Genomic DNA, 15916 nt, shown 5'->3' on the forward strand with positions numbered 1-15916 from the left:
ACACTCAGAACGCCATCGCCCTATCCGGCGTACCTCAACGTCCGGTAACCCCAACTCGCTAGCCATAGTGGCAGCCCTTATACAAAAGGAGTGAGTCCCATAATCCCCTGGAGGAAAACCGACCTGACTAAGGGCCCTCCTAAAAACCGATGAGAATTGAAAACGCGTAAGGGGTGCGCCGTCTAAGTGTGACAAAAATTTACGCATAAACGCAAAAATTCAGATACAGTCGCAACCGGGCAAGCAACCCCCGGAACTGGCTTGAGCGAAACCCAACAACCCCGACCAAAAACGTCCGTCTTGGACCGCCAAATATGGATACGCACCCCCGCTGAAGAAACAACGACATTCTCCAACATAAGGCCCCCGGGGCTAGACGCTCCCATCGGTACTAACTCAGAAATACGTAAGGCCCTGAAAAAACAAAAAAAAAGCCGCCTAAAATAGCACCGCCTCATAAGGAGAAGAACACACCACAGCCAGTGCAGAGATCAACTGCCGCAATAAAGAAAAGGTAACTGGCCACCGCGACTCCCGTCTTGAGGCCAATTTCTTCCAGACCTTCAACACCTGACCAATAAAAAATTTCTTTGTAACATCCGACCAGCCCCGCAATTTAAAAAAGAAAGCCACACCGGCTAAACGTCACTGTGCAACTAAACCAGAAACCCCCCGCTCGCGACGTGCTGACAAATAATCCAAAGTAATAGTATTGCGTAATGGTGCATCCTCTCCAGGAATCCTATCTCTCGCAGCACTCAACCACTCCCTCCACGCATTACCATAAGTGGATCACGTTGATGGCGCGAGGGCATATCTCACTAGGGGAACGAGCTGCAGTCCAGCATCCTCCACAATGCGTCCGGACAGCGGGTCCCAACCAGTGCGGCCTGTGGGCAAAGGGAACAAAAAACCTACCAATTGAAACGAGACAAAGCATCAGCAACAGTATTTTCAACACCCGGAATGTGACGAGCCTAAATTGAATATTAAATTGCAAACAGCGCAAGACCAGATGCCGGAGTGAAATCAAAACAGGACCTGAGGAGGAAGTAAGATGGTTAATCGCAAAAACCAAACTCATGTTATCAGACCAAAAAAGAACCGCCTTGTCAGAAAGCGCCTCCCCCACAACTCAACCGCCACAACTATAGGAAAGAGTTCCAACAACGTAAGATTCGCGCACCAACCCCTGTCCCGCCAAGAGTCGGGTCAAGCCTCAGCACACCAATCAGAACCAAAAAAAGCACCAAAACCTACCGCACCAGATGCGTCAGTGAACAAGTGCAACACAGCATTAGAAACAGAGTGAGCCTGCCAACACGTACGGCCATTATAGTCATCAAAAAAGGTACGCCAAACGCGCAAATCAGCCTTGATGGATGATGTAATGTGAACTTAATAGAATGGAATTGAAACCCCCCGAATCGCCAGGGACAATCGCCTAGAGAAAACCCGAGCCATAGGCATAATTCTACACGCAAAGACCAACACACCCAGCAGAGACTGGATTTGACGCAATTCTAATTTACGAGAGGACAATGCCGAATCTAAAGGAGACCGCAACTTAGCTACTTTGTCTAGGGGCAAACGAAAAACCATTTCCAATTAATCAATTTCAAAACCAAAAAAACAGAACGCAGTAACAGGGCCCTGAGTGTTCTCCGCAGAAATAGGAACGCCAAAACGCTGAGCAATGTGTTGAAATGACCTCAACAAAAACCGACACTGAGACGAATCGGCTGGGCCTACAAATAAAAAGTCGTCCAAGTAATGGGTCACAGCACTACAACCCGAGACATCGCGCAGCACCCATTCAAGAAAAGAGCTAAACACTTCAAAATAGTAACAAGAAATTGAACATCCCATGGGCAAAGACATGTCATAGTAAAAATAACCATCTAAAGAACAACCTAATAAATGGAAACAATTCGCGTGAACCGTCAACAAGCTGAAAGCGGATGCGATATCCGACTTCGCCATAAGGGAGCCAGAACCCTCACGACACATTAACTCAACCGCCCTATCAAACGATACATAAGACACCGTCACGATATCCTTAGCAATCCCATCATTCACCGAACTCCCTTTAGGATAAGAAAGATGATGAATGAGGCGAAATTTACCAGGCTCCTTTTTAGGAACCACACCCAGAGGGGATACCCTGAGGTTAGGAAACGGTAACGCACTGAAATGGCCGGCCATCCGGCCCAACTCCACTTCTTTAGAGACCTTTTCCCTAATCGCCTCCAGAAATTCCGAGGCCGACTTAAGGTTTTTGGATAAAACTGGGGCAGACTGAAGTGTGAAAGGTATAAAAAAAACAAATAAAAATGGACCTAAGCAGTGCGGCCTTTCCCATCTTGGGGTACCGGTCTAGCCACAGGAACATCACGTGCACGCGCCTCTCCCCTACCAATACCCACTGGGCGAGGGGGGCACCCAGCCGCCGTGAGCATCTAACAGCAGATTGGGTTCCCCCACAATTGGAGCACTCGTGTTTAAACTTACAAGCTCCATAGAACTGGCAGTGGCCTTCGTTAAAGAGCCAGCAAGATCCTGACTTGCGCACAGCCCCGACGCCACCACTGGAGCCTGATCCCGCGGGGGACGAGGAAGTGGGGGCGGCTGGCTGAAAGGGACGCTGAGTCATCATAAGACGCAACCAAACATCAGTTGCTTTGGTATCCCAACCATGCAGAACCGCCATGCGACTTATACGCACTAAAAATGGTATCTAATTAGACAAATAACTGTCCAGAACACTCAGGCCGCTTAGAACTATAAACGCTACCTAAAACCGCAAAAGCTTGAAGCCAAATATTAAATGTCCTAGCAACCTTGGGTTTACTCAACGCGCCCCTTTTAACCCCTTAGTGACCACTAATACGCCTTTTTACGTCGGTCACTAATGGGCTTTAGGCTAGGCTGACGCCTTTTCACGTCAGCCTAGTCTAAGTCCTGCACGGGTCTCCCGTGCAGGCAGGAGCCGGGGCTCTGCTGTCTGATGACAGCTGAGCTCCTGCTCCAACGCCCGAGATCGAAGTTTACTTCGATCGCGGCCGTTTAACCCGTTAAATGCCGCCGTCAATAGCGACCGCGGCATTTAACTGTTAGGGATCTGCCAGGTACTACGTCTAGGTATACTCCTGGGATTAATCAATCCACACCTGAGGCCAGACCTCTTAGACTGACAACGGCTCCCACCAACCAGGGTGGCAGGCTCAGGAGTGGGAGAGCCTATCGCGGCCTGGTCAGTTGGAGTTAGCTCCGCCCCCTGTCCTTTATTACCTGCCGTGTTCTCTTCCTCAGTGCTTGTAATTCTTCTGGATTCCTGGCCCCACTGCTGCTTGCTCCAGCCTGCTTCTGCCGTGCTTCTGCCTTGCTGCAGTTCCGCTTAACCTGCTTCGCTTTGCCCCTGGCTTGCTTCCTTCTCCGTGCTCACGTTGGTATACTCCACTTCATCCTGGTCCTGACTACTCATTCACCGCTCCGTTTCCTCGCGGCGTTCCGTGGGCTACTGCCCCTTCCCTTGCGTGTTCCCTGTTTGTTCTCCCGTGCACTTAGACAGCGTAGGGACCGCCGCCCAGTTGTACCCCGTCGCCTAGGGCGGGTCGTTGCAAGTAGGCAGGGACAGGGCGGTGGGTAGATTAGGGCTCACTTTCCCTTCACCTCCTTCCTGCCATTACATAATTACAAGCACATACCTAGTCTACCATTTCTCCTACGCTGACGCTATCATGGACCCCCTTGAGACCCTGACCCAGCAGATGCAGGGCCTCTCCCTACAGGTCCGGAGGGTCAACCAGGGTGACGCTGCCTTGGTAGTACCCCTCACCTCACCTCTAGAACCCGACCTCAAGTTACCTGACCGGTTCTCAGGGTACCGTAAGACGTTTCTCTCCTTCCGGGAGAGTTGCAGACTGTATTTCCGCCTAAAACCCCACTCCTCAGGTTCCGAGAACCAGCGGGTGGGTATCATCATATCCCGACTCCAGGAAGGGCCCCAAGAGTGGGCCTTCTCCTTGGCTCCTGACGCCCCTGAACTTTCCTCTGTTGATCGTTTTTTCTCTGCCCTCGGACTCATTTACGACGAGACTGACAGGACTGCTTTGGCCGAGAGTCAGCTGGTGACCTTACGTCAGGGTAGGAGACCGGTTGAGGAATACTGTTCTGATTTTAGAAAGTGGTGCGTAGCTTCTCGGTGGAACGACCCGGCCCTAAGGTGCCAGTTTAGGTTAGGATTATCTGACGCCCTGAAGGATCTGCTGGTTAGCTACCCCTCTTCTGACTCCCTTGACCAGGTTATGGCCCTAGCAGTACGACTTGACCGACGTCTCAGTGAACGTCAGCTTGAACGTTTCAATGTGCTCCCCTCTGACTTTTCTGCGATCCCCCCCGAGGTCCCGTCTCCTCGCCCCTCCACGGAGGACTCGGAGGTACCTATGAAACTCGGGGCCTCCATGTCCCCTCGACAACGTAGGGAGTTTCGCAGAATGAATGGTCTCTGCTTCTACTGTGGGGAAGACAAGCATCTATTGAACACCTGTCCCAGGCGCAAGAATAAAAAGCCGGAAAACTTCCGCGCCTAAGTGATCATCGGGGAGGTCACTTGGGCGCACAGGTATTTCCCGTTAATGTGAAACGCAATAAAATTTTGCTTCCCTTTCAGGTCTCGTTTGCTGGCCGGTCTGCCACGGGCAGTGCTTTCGTGGATTCTGGCTCATCTGCTAATATCATGTCTGTGGAATTTGCTATGTCTCTAAAAATTCCTTTTATTGATTTACCTTATCCTATCCCTGTAGTAGGTATCGACTCCACTCCCCTTGCTAATGGTTATTTTACTCAGCATACTCCTGTTTTTGAACTCCTGGTTGGCTCCATGCATTTGGAGCAGTGCTCTGTACTGGTGATGAAGGGATTATCGTCCGATCTGGTATTAGGTCTTCCCTGGTTGCAGTTGCATAATCCCACGTTTGATTGGAATACTGGGGATCTCACCAAATGGGGTAGTGAATGTCTGATGTCATGTCTTTCTGTTAACTCTATTTCTCCCCGGGAGGAGGTAAACACGCTTCCTGAGTTTGTTCAGGACTTCGCCGATGTGTTTTCTAAGGAGGCCTCCGAGGTGTTGCCCCCCCATAGAGATTACGATTGCACCATCGATTTGGTGCCTGGTGCCAAGCTTCCTAAGGGTAGGATATTTAATCTTTCATGTCCTGAACGTGAAGCTATGAGGGTGTATATCCAAGAATGCCTGGCCAAGGGTTTCATTCGCCCCTCGACTTCTCCTGTAGGTGCCGGCTTCTTCTTCGTGGGGAAGAAGGATGGTGGTCTTAGGCCGTGCATTGATTATCGTAACCTGAATAAGGTAACCGTAAGGAACCTGTACCCTCTTCCTTTGATTCCGGATCTTTTTAATCAGGTTCAGGGAGCCCAATGGTTTTCTAAGTTCGATCTACGGGGGGCATATAACCTTATCCGCATCAAAGAGGGGGATGAGTGGAAAACTGCGTTCAACACACCCGAGGGTCATTTCGAATACCTGGTCATGCCCTTTGGGTTGTGTAATGCCCCTGCTGTCTTCCAGAATTTTATTAATGAAATCCTGAGAGATTACCTGGGTAATTTTCTTGTTGTGTACCTTGATGACATACTGGTGTTTTCCAAGGACTGGTCCTCCCACGTGGAGCATGTCAGGAAGGTGCTCCAGGTCCTTCAGGAGAATAATCTGTTTGCTAAGACTGAAAAATGTGTCTTTGGGGTACAGGAGATACCATTTTTAGGGCAAATCCTCACTCCTCATGAATTCCGCATGGACCCTGCCAAGGTTCAGGCTGTGTCGGAATGGGTCCAACCTGCCTCCCTTAAGGCGTTACAGTGTTTTTTAGGGTTCGCCAACTATTACAGGAGATTTATTGCCAACTTCTCGGTCGTCGCTAAGCCTCTTACGGACCTTAATCGCAAGGGTGCTGATGTCCTCCATTGGCCCCCTGAGGCCGTCCAGGCCTTTGAGACCCTCAAGAAGTGCTTTATCTCGGCCCCCGTGCTGATTCAGCCCAACCAAGAGGAGCCATTTATTGTGGAGGTTGACGCATCCGAGGTGGGAGTGGGGGCCGTCTTGTCCCAGGGTACCAGCTCCCTCACCCATCTCCGCCCCTGTGCTTACTTCTCTAGGAAGTTTTCGCCCACAGAGAGTAACTATGATATTGGCAACCGCGAACTTCTAGCCATTAAATGGGCTTTTGAAGAGTGGCGGCACTTCCTGGAGGGGGCCAGACACCAGGTAACGGTCCTTACTGATCACAAGAATCTGGTTTTCCTAGAATCGGCCCGGAGGCTTAATCCTAGACAAGCTCGGTGGGCACTATTCTTTACCAGATTTAATTTCATGGTTACCTATAGGGCTGGGTCCAAGAATATTAAGGCTGATGCTCTGTCACGTAGTTTCATGGCCAATCCTCCTTCCGAGAAGGATCCTGCTTGTATTTTACCCCCCTGGTATAATCGTTTCTGCCACGGATTCTGATTTAGCTTCTGATATCGCGGCTGATCAGGTTTCAGCTCCCGGGAACGTCCCTGGGGACAAACTGTTTGTTCCCCTGCAATACCGGCTAGGGGTACTCAGGGAAAACCATGACTCCGCTCTATCTGGTCATCCTGGCATCTTGGGCACCAAACACCTCATTACCAGAAACTATTGGTGGCCTGGGTTGCCTAAAGACGTTAGGGCTTACGTCGCCGCTTGTGAGGTTTGCGCTAGGTCCAATACCCCTAGGTCCCGACCTGTGGGCCTACTACGTTCCTTGCCCATTCCCCAGAGACCTTGGACCCATATCCCCATGGATTTTATCACCGATTTGCCCCTATCTCAGGGCAAGTCGGTGGTGTGGGTGGTAGTAGACCGCTTCAGCAAGATGTGCCACTTTGTGCCCCTTAAGAAGCTACCTAACGCCAAGACGTTAGCTTCTTTGTTTGTGAAACACATCCTGCGTCTCCATGGGGCCCCAGTCAATATCGTTTCTGACAGAGGGGTACAATTTGTTTCCTTATTTTGGAGAGCTTTTTGTAAAAGGTTGGAGATTGATCTGTCCTTCTCCTCCGCCTTCCATCCCGAAACTAATGGCCAAACGGAAAGGACTAACCAATCCCTGGAACAATATTTAAGGTGTTTCATCTCTGACTGTCAATTCGATTGGGTCTCATTCCTTCCCCTTGCTGAATTTTCCCTGAATAACCGGGTCAGTAACTCGTCAGGGGTCTCCCCGTTTTTCTGTAATTTCGGGTTTAACCCAAGGTTCTCCTCCGTTTCCCCTGGTTGTTCCAATAATCCTGAGGTAGAGGATGTTCATCGGGAACTGTGCACTGTCTGGGCCCAGGTTCAGAAGAACCTAGAGGCGTCCCAGAGCGCACAAAAGATTCAGGCTGATAGTAGACGTTCTGCTAACACCCGGTTTGTCGTCGGGGATTTGGTCTGGTTGTCGTCCAGGAACTTGCGCCTTAAGTTCCCGTCCAGGAATTTTGCTCCCCGATTTATTGGACCTTATAAGATCATTGAAGTCCTCAACCCTGTATCCTTCCGTCTGGAGCTGCCCCCATCCTTTCGTATACATGACGTCTTCCATGCCTCCCTCCTTAAACGCTGCTCCACGTCCTGGTCCCCCTCGAGGAAACCTCCTGTTCCCGTTCTCACCCCTGAGGGGGTGGAATTCGAGGTGGCCAAGATTATGGACAGTAGGATGGTCCAGGGCTCCCTCCAGTACCTGGTCCATTGGAGAGGATACGGGCCGGAGGAGAGGACTTGGGTACCTGCTCGTGATGTTCACGCTGGGGTATTGATCAGGAGGTTCCACCTTCTCTTCCCTACTAAACCGGGTCCTCTTAGTAAGGGTCCGGTGGCCCCTCATAAAAGGGGGAGTACTGTTAGGGATCTGCCAGGTACTACGTCTAGGTATACTCCTGGGATTAATCAATCCACACCTGAGGCCAGACCTCTTAGACTGACAATGGCTCCCACCAACCAGGGTGGCAGGCTCAGGAGTGGGAGAGCCTATCGCGGCCTGGTCAGTCGGAGTTAGCTCCGCCCCCTGTCCTTTATTACCTGCCGTGTTCTCTTCCTCAGTGCTTGTAATTCTTCTGGATTCCTGGCCCCACTGCTGCTTGCTCCAGCCTGCTTCTGCCGTGCTTCTGCCTTGCTGCAGTTCCGCTTAACCTGCTTCGCTTTGCCCCTGGCTTGCTTCCTTCTCCGTGCTCACGTTGGTATACTCCACTTCATCCTGGTCCTGACTACTCATTCACCGCTCCGTTTCCTCGCGGCGTTCCGTGGGCTACTGCCCCTTCCCTTGCGTGTTCCCTGTTTGTTCTCCCGTGCACTTAGACAGCGTAGGGACCGCCGCCCAGTTGTACCCCGTCGCCTAGGGCGGGTCGTTGCAAGTAGGCAGGGACAGGGCGGTGGGTAGATTAGGGCTCACTTTCCCTTCACCTCCTTCCTGCCATTACATTAACTTTGTTTACAGAGGGAGTGAGCTCCCTCTGTCACCCATCGGCGGCCCGCGAATGCAATCGCGGGTCTCCGATGGGGTGTCATGGCAGCCGGGGGCCTGATAAAAGCCCCCAGGTCTGCCCTGGACATATGCCTGTTAGGACGCGCCGGAGGCACGTCCTAACAGATTGCCTGTCAGATTTACACTGACAGGCAATAATGCTCTGGTATACGAAGTATACCAGAGCATTATAGCAGCGATCGGAATATCGCACAGTAAAGTCCCCTAGTGGGACTAATAAAATAAGTCATCAAAGTGAAATAAAGATTATTAATAAAAAGTACAGTAAAAAAATAAATAAAACCATTTTTTTCCATAAAAAGTGGTTTTATTTAGTAAAAGTGTAAAAAAAAAAAAAAAAGTACACATATGTGGTATCGCCGCGACCGTAATGACTCCATTAATAAAGTTAATATGTAATTTAAACCGCAAAGTGAACACCGTAAAAAAAAAACGCAAAAAACCATGGCGAAATTGCAATTTTTTCCATTGCCCCCCAAAAAAGTCATAATAAAAATGAATCAATAAGTCCCATGCACCCCAAAACAGTACCATTCAAAACTACGTCTCGTCCCGCAGAAAACAAGCCCAAAAAATCACTACATTGATGGAAAAATAAAAAAATTACGGCTCTTGGAAAGCGACGATGCAAAAACAAATAATTTTAGTTCAAAGGTGTTTTTATTGTGCAAAAGTCGTAAAACATAAAAAAACCTCTACATATGTGGTATCGCCGTAATCGTACCGACCCATAGAATAAAGGTAACATGTTATTTACGTCGCATAGTGAACGGCGTCAATTTAAAAACGCATAGAACAATGGCGGAATTTCAGGTTTTTTTTATAATCCCCCCCAAAAAGGTTAATAAAAGTTAATATAAAAATTATATGTACCCAAAAATGGTGCTATTAAAAAGCACAACTAATCCCGCAAAAAACAAGTCCTCATACAGCTATGTAGACGAAAAAATAAAAAAGTTATAGATCTTTGAATGCGACTATAGAAAAACGAATAAAATAGCTTGGTCATTAGGGCCTAAAATGGGCTGGTCACTAAGGGGTTAAAGCGATGTTCCTTATCAACCGTGGACGAATCGACTGATATCAGAGACCACATAACCACATAATCACTCAATACATTTTTTCACGAGTATCATCAGATAAATGAGACCCCCAAAGGGGATATACTACAGAAATACTACAGAAATAAGAGTCTCTGAAAGCTGGCACTGCAGGCGTCAACGTGGACGTAGAAGCCTCAACCGTGGCTTTGGCCGACCCGGAATGCGTCGACAGTTCCACAGGGGAAGGAACAGAGCCAGCCAACAGGGAACGCTTAGCAGCAAGCAAATTAACTTCAGACAAATTACATGCATTCCATGCCCTAAGGCAATCAGACTCACCTAGTCCAGGAGTAGGCGCTGGCACAGCTTCAGAGGTTGGCACTGCTGCAGGCGCGGTAAGCTGAGGTAGAAGGGGTACCACCGGCGCGACCGACGCCGCCACCCGGGACCCGCCAGACGATGGACGGCTAGAACAGAGACAAGTCCTCTCACTGTCGTGACCATCGCCAGCAGCACACAAACTCCCTCTAGAGCACCCTGAGGAGGAGGATTCGGAGGGCGATCTACGTGACCTACGAGAACGTCTCCCACTGGAGCACCTGGACTGATGGCGCCGAGAGGCCCTACGACTGTGAGAGCGAGATCTTGACCTCCTACAAGTCACAAACAAGCCCGATGATCCTGACCTAGCTGACCTAATGGAAGGCACTGTTCCCTGAGTCACTAGAGGGGGGGCGGGCCCTGCCACACCAACAGTTGCAGCAGTCATGGCCACCAACCGCGCCCTATGTCTAAAGGGGCCCCTAGGGGAAAAACAGTTCTGAGCCATCCTGGGACCCCTCATCCTCGGGAGGGGAAAGATCCTGTCACTCCCCGGACTGGTGCGCCCTCTCCCTGCAAGGACCCGACACTGAGGCGGCATCCCCCGACTGTCCTTGGGCTAAGAGAAAGGAGGCGGCGCCAGATGGCGTGGCTGCCACATTAACGGAGGCCGAGGACAAGGCCTGGAGTACTGTACTCTGGCCTACAGGTGGGCGAGGCCTAATGCCGCTTAACCCGGAGGTAGCACGGACAAAGGGGGAAGGGGGAACTACCTTACTGTCGACATCCGCAGACACCATCGCCTCTTGTACCAACCTCGCCGAGGGAGACGCCAGATGCCGGTAAGCTAGAGCAGCGCTATCAGCTGTCCCAGACCCGGTGACCGCAGGCCGCCGAATACCTGCATCGGAGGGTGACAGTCGGACCGGCGGGCGGGTGGATCTCGCAGAGCACTGTCTTGGTTGCAATAGTAGAGGGAGCCGGCGCAGCTGACTCCAGGGACTGAATCCAGGCACTCCCCCCACCCCCGCAGCAATAGCACTGCGGATCGCACAAACTAGCTCCTGCTGGTCCATCTCTGAAATTTTCACAGCCAAAGAGGAAGTACAGGGGGAGTGATGAAGTTATAAGATCCCCCTATTAGCATAACCACTCCCCTTCCCACTCATAGGCTTAGACTCAAGCCCGGAAACAGAGAGAGAAAGGAGGGGTAAGAGGGGGATCAGCCCTACACTTCTCCTTTCTACAGAAACTATGTAGTGCAATGTATTAGATCTGTCAGTCATTCCCTGACAGCAAGCTGATTAGGCTTCGCCTCCCGGCGGGGCCTAATTGGCTTCCGTAATGGCAGAGCAGGAGGTCATTGTTAGGCCTCATGTTGCCATAGCAGCAGTTGGCAGCCCTGATTGCATTCGATCGCTGCATCTAAGGGGTTAATGGCAGGAATCTGAGCTAGCTCTGGTTCCTGCCATTACAGGTGGATGTCAGCTGTAATATACAGCTGACTTCCACCGCTAATGACGCCGGCTCAGCTCCTGAGCCAGCGCCATCTTGCCGACGGCTACGAAAGCCTTTTAGGCCCCCACCTTCCGTGTTACGAGCGCGATTTGCACACACACATTGACTTCAATGGGTGCGTGCAGCGCGAAAGAGAAACACGTGCAAATATAGGACATGTCATGAGTTTCACGCAGCGTGTTGGCTCCTGCTAGTGATCCTTGGTTTATCCTGTTTCCGAGCTTTTCCATCACTTTTTATACCTTTCATTGGGTGAAGATTTCTGCGCATTTGGAGATTTACCTTGGTACATCTAGATGTATGACACGACGGAATAAGGACGTGGTGGCGGACAAAAATGGCCAAGATGGCGCAGATGTCTCCTCTGCAGCTGTGGCCTCTAAAGATATGCAAGAACTCTATCTGCCACACCAGGCAAACACATACAGCCAGCAGAGACTCCCAAACCCACATCAGTTCAGGCTCTAGAGGAGGGAAACGAGGTGAGCACTAACATGTTATGTGATGAGCTGATAGTGGAAGATTGTGGTCTGCCTGCTGTACATACCTCCCAGCTGCACCCCACTGTCTTGCCTGTGTCGGGGAAAGGAGAACCCTCTATAATGGATTTTTGTCTGGCCATTACCAAATGTAACATTACGTTGTCATCCCTATCATTGCAAATGGGAAGTGTGAGTGAAGAAGTCTCAGACAGAATATCAGCCTTTGAAGGCCGCATTAGTGCAACGAAGAACGCAAAGGGATGTTAAGAGACATGACCAGGACGGTCTGAATTTACAAGCTAAGGCTGATGACCTCGAGAACAGACTACGTAGAAATAATGTTCGACTGGTGGGCATACCTGAGTGCACAGAGGGGGCTGCCCCGACCGAATTTGTTGAAACATGGTTGAAATCCACCTTTGGTGATGCTATCCTGTTGCCCTTATATGGAGTTGAACGTGCTCATAGGGTCCCTATGAGACCTCTTCCACCAGGGTCACTGCCCAGGACTATGTTAGTCAAATTCTTGCATTACCGAGATCGATATGCTATCTTGAAAGCAGCTAGAGATATGAAAGAGATTACTATTGATGGAAAACGCATCGTTTCTTTCCGGAATATTCGGCTGAAATACAGGAGAAACGTCTTTTGTTCCAAGAGGTGAAGAGACGACTGCGTACCCTGCAAATACCATATGCGATGCTATATCCTGCGAAATAGCGAGTGGTTGCCTTGGGAGAAACACATTTCTTTGAGAACTCTAAAGATGCTGCAAGATGGATTCGGATGGATAGACTGTGGAAAAGGTTCTAATATGCTTCTTTACCTTCCTTTCCATGAGCCAGTTGCTCGGAAACTTTTGTTGATCCTAAGCTGCTAATTTGATGAACATTCCTTCAATTCAAGAAGCAGTAGCAGGACGCTATGTTATGATCTTTCTGGCAGATGTCGTCCAGGTTCAAGGAGGACGGGTGCCCTAAACTTGTTCCAGGTAGAGAAAGTATCTTAGCGTATTAGGGAAGTTTTGGTCTGGGAGGGAGAATTTGCGGGAAGTTTTTTGTCGTTCTTCAAAAGTACATATGCATGTATTGATTGCTCTACTGTTTCATATTTTCTATGTCTGAAAATGCTGTATTGCTCCTGCTCAATATTTTTCTATAACCCTTATGGCTCACAATGAAACGATTATATCTTGCAATGTTAGAGGCCTTGGAGACCCACTCAAGTGCACTGCTTTTTTTGAATATGTTAAGTCTCATTTTCCTGCCATACTGTGTTTTCAAGAAACACACCTCTCTAAAGATAGAACCATGATTATACACCATGTATGGATGAGTCATGAATATCACTCTGTTCACACGAGTTACTCCAGGGGTGTCAGTTTAGTGATACATCGTTTATTGCCTTTTACCTGTTTACAGGTTGATATTGATGATGAGGGGAGGCACATCTGTCTTCACTGTACCTTATACTCTGTGCAATATATAATTATTTGTGTCTATATTCCACCACCTTTTAGCTATGATGTTCTCCGTAAGGTCCTGACTTTTATTGGTAATAGACCAGGTATACCATTTCTACTGGGGGACTTCAATAACTATATCCACCACTATTGGGATAAATTTAGAACTGATGGTGCGAGTGAGGAAGGACTCTTAACTACTTTTGGCTCTTTTCTCCAAGAGGTGTCATTGTTGGATCTTTGGGAAATTGTAACATATTTGTGATAAACAATATTCTTGTTACTCTAGTTCATATAATAGCCTATTGCATATTGATCTGGGATTGGGTCCTTACACAGTAGGCAGAGCAGTCGTTACTGCTGAATACCTACCTAGAGCACTTTCTGATCATTCCCCTCTATTATTTGTTCTATCCCTGTCTCAGGGTCCCTAAAATAATAGGTCCTTGTGGAGACTGAATGCCTTCTGGCTGACTGTTATAAATATATCTAATGTGCTTAAAGTATTCGACAATGTTGGCATAGCAAATATAGGAATGGTGTGGAATGCTATGAAAGCCATGCTAAGGGGCTGTCTAATACAACTTATCAGCAGAATTAAACTGACCACTAGACGCTTGGGCGATGCTCTTCGCAGTAGGGTACAGCAAACAGAGGCATCCCATATAGTAGTCAATTTCAGTACGTCTTTGGCTAATTGGCAGGAAGCTCAAGTACTGCTGAAAATCATTTATTGGAAGTAGTGGAGAATAAGAGGATGTTTCAGAGACAACGTTCTTATGCTGAGGGAGGGAAAGCGGGTCATATGCTTGCTACTGTTTCAAAAGCGCAGAACAGTCAAACGTTTATAGCAGTAATACGAAATGCAGATGGCATACTAGTGTATGAGACTGCAGATATTGCAGATGTGTTTAAGTCCTATTACACCTCTTTATATAGCTCTCATATCCATGTGTCTGATGCACAACTTGAGGCGTATATATCAGATATCTCCCTGCCAGTGTTGACTTCTACAGACAAATTTGTTTTTGGAGACCCCAATACAATCAAAAGAATTGCAGGAATCGGTAGCCAGGGCCGGCTCCAGGTTTATATGGGCCCTTGAGCAACACTGTCTTAGTAGGCCCCCTCTCAGGTATTGCCACACATCCCCCATCCCTGGTAGTGCCACACAGCCCCCCCAGGTAGTGTCACATAGCCTCCCCTCCCAGTTAATGCCATACAGCCACCACATCCCAGGTAGTGCCACACAGCCCCCACATCCCAGGTAGTGCCACACATCCCCCTCCTCCCAGGTAGTGCCACACAGCCCCCTCCCTTGTAGTGCCACACAGCCCCCCTCCCTGGTAGTGTCACAGAGCTACCCTCCCAGGTAGTACCACACAGCCTCCCTCACTGTAGGTAGAGCATTTGGGGTTCCCTCCAGGAGTGAAATCCCTAGCCAGAGCATTGCCGATGCCGTGGCTGGGGATTCAGCTTCAGGAGAAACCCCCGACGTCACTATCCATATATGGTCAGTGTTGTCAGGGATAACACCAGAGCCATAGTCTCGGGCAGAGCGCTAGTAAAGCCTCTGCTCTGGTACTCTGTCTATGGGGAAGCCCCTGACATCACTGTCCATATACGGCTAGTGATGTCAGGGGCAACCCCCGAGCCATAGTCCCGGGCAGAGCGCTACTAGCACTCTGCCTGGGACACTGCTCTGCTCCTGACAACACTGTCCATGTATGGACAGTGATGTCAGGGGCCTCCCTAGAGACGGAGTCCCAGAGCAGAGCCGTTTGTAGCCCTCTGCCAGGGGCTCCTTCTCTCCATCTGACATCACGATCCCATGACGACGGCAACAGCACCTGGCGGCCGAGTGGGCCCCCCAAGGTTAGTGGGCCCCGGCACCTGCCCGTGTTCACCGGGTGCTGAGGCCGGCCCTGGCGGTAGCATCTTTAGCTAACAATAAAGCTCCGGGATCAGATGGTTTTCCAGCAGAGATATTTAAAAAACTTGGCGGCACACTTTTGCCACACCTTCTGGATGTGTTTAATTCAGCTGTTGAGAGAAGCAGTGATAGTTGTTCTTCTAAAACCAGGTAAAGACCCTCTGTTGGCCGAGTCCTATGGACCAATATCCTTATTACCCGTTGACATTAAAATTATCGCCAAGGTCATAGCTACTCATTTCTCTAAAATGATCACAACGTTAATACATCCTGATCAAACAGGCTTCATGAAATCCATCGCTATCAATCTTAGGAGGCTATTTCTGAATTTACAACTTCCAGCCGATAACTCTGGCAGTCGGGTGAACTGTTCACTAGATGCGGTGAAAGCCTTTGATAGCGTGGAATGGGCGAATCTATGGGCGATGCTTTGTAAAATGGGCTTTGGAGAATTGTTTATCTCTTGGGTTAAGATGTTATATGACAGCCCTATGGCCAGACTTCGTGTAAATAACTTTTTGACGGAAGCCTTTCAATTGGGTAGAGGCACGAGGCAGGGATGCCCACTTTCCCCCCTGCTCTTTGCAATAGCC

The sequence above is a fragment of the Rhinoderma darwinii genome, chromosome 1, assembly GCF_050947455.1.
Source record: "Rhinoderma darwinii isolate aRhiDar2 chromosome 1, aRhiDar2.hap1, whole genome shotgun sequence".
In the NCBI taxonomy this organism is placed as follows: Eukaryota; Metazoa; Chordata; class Amphibia; order Anura; family Rhinodermatidae; genus Rhinoderma; species Rhinoderma darwinii.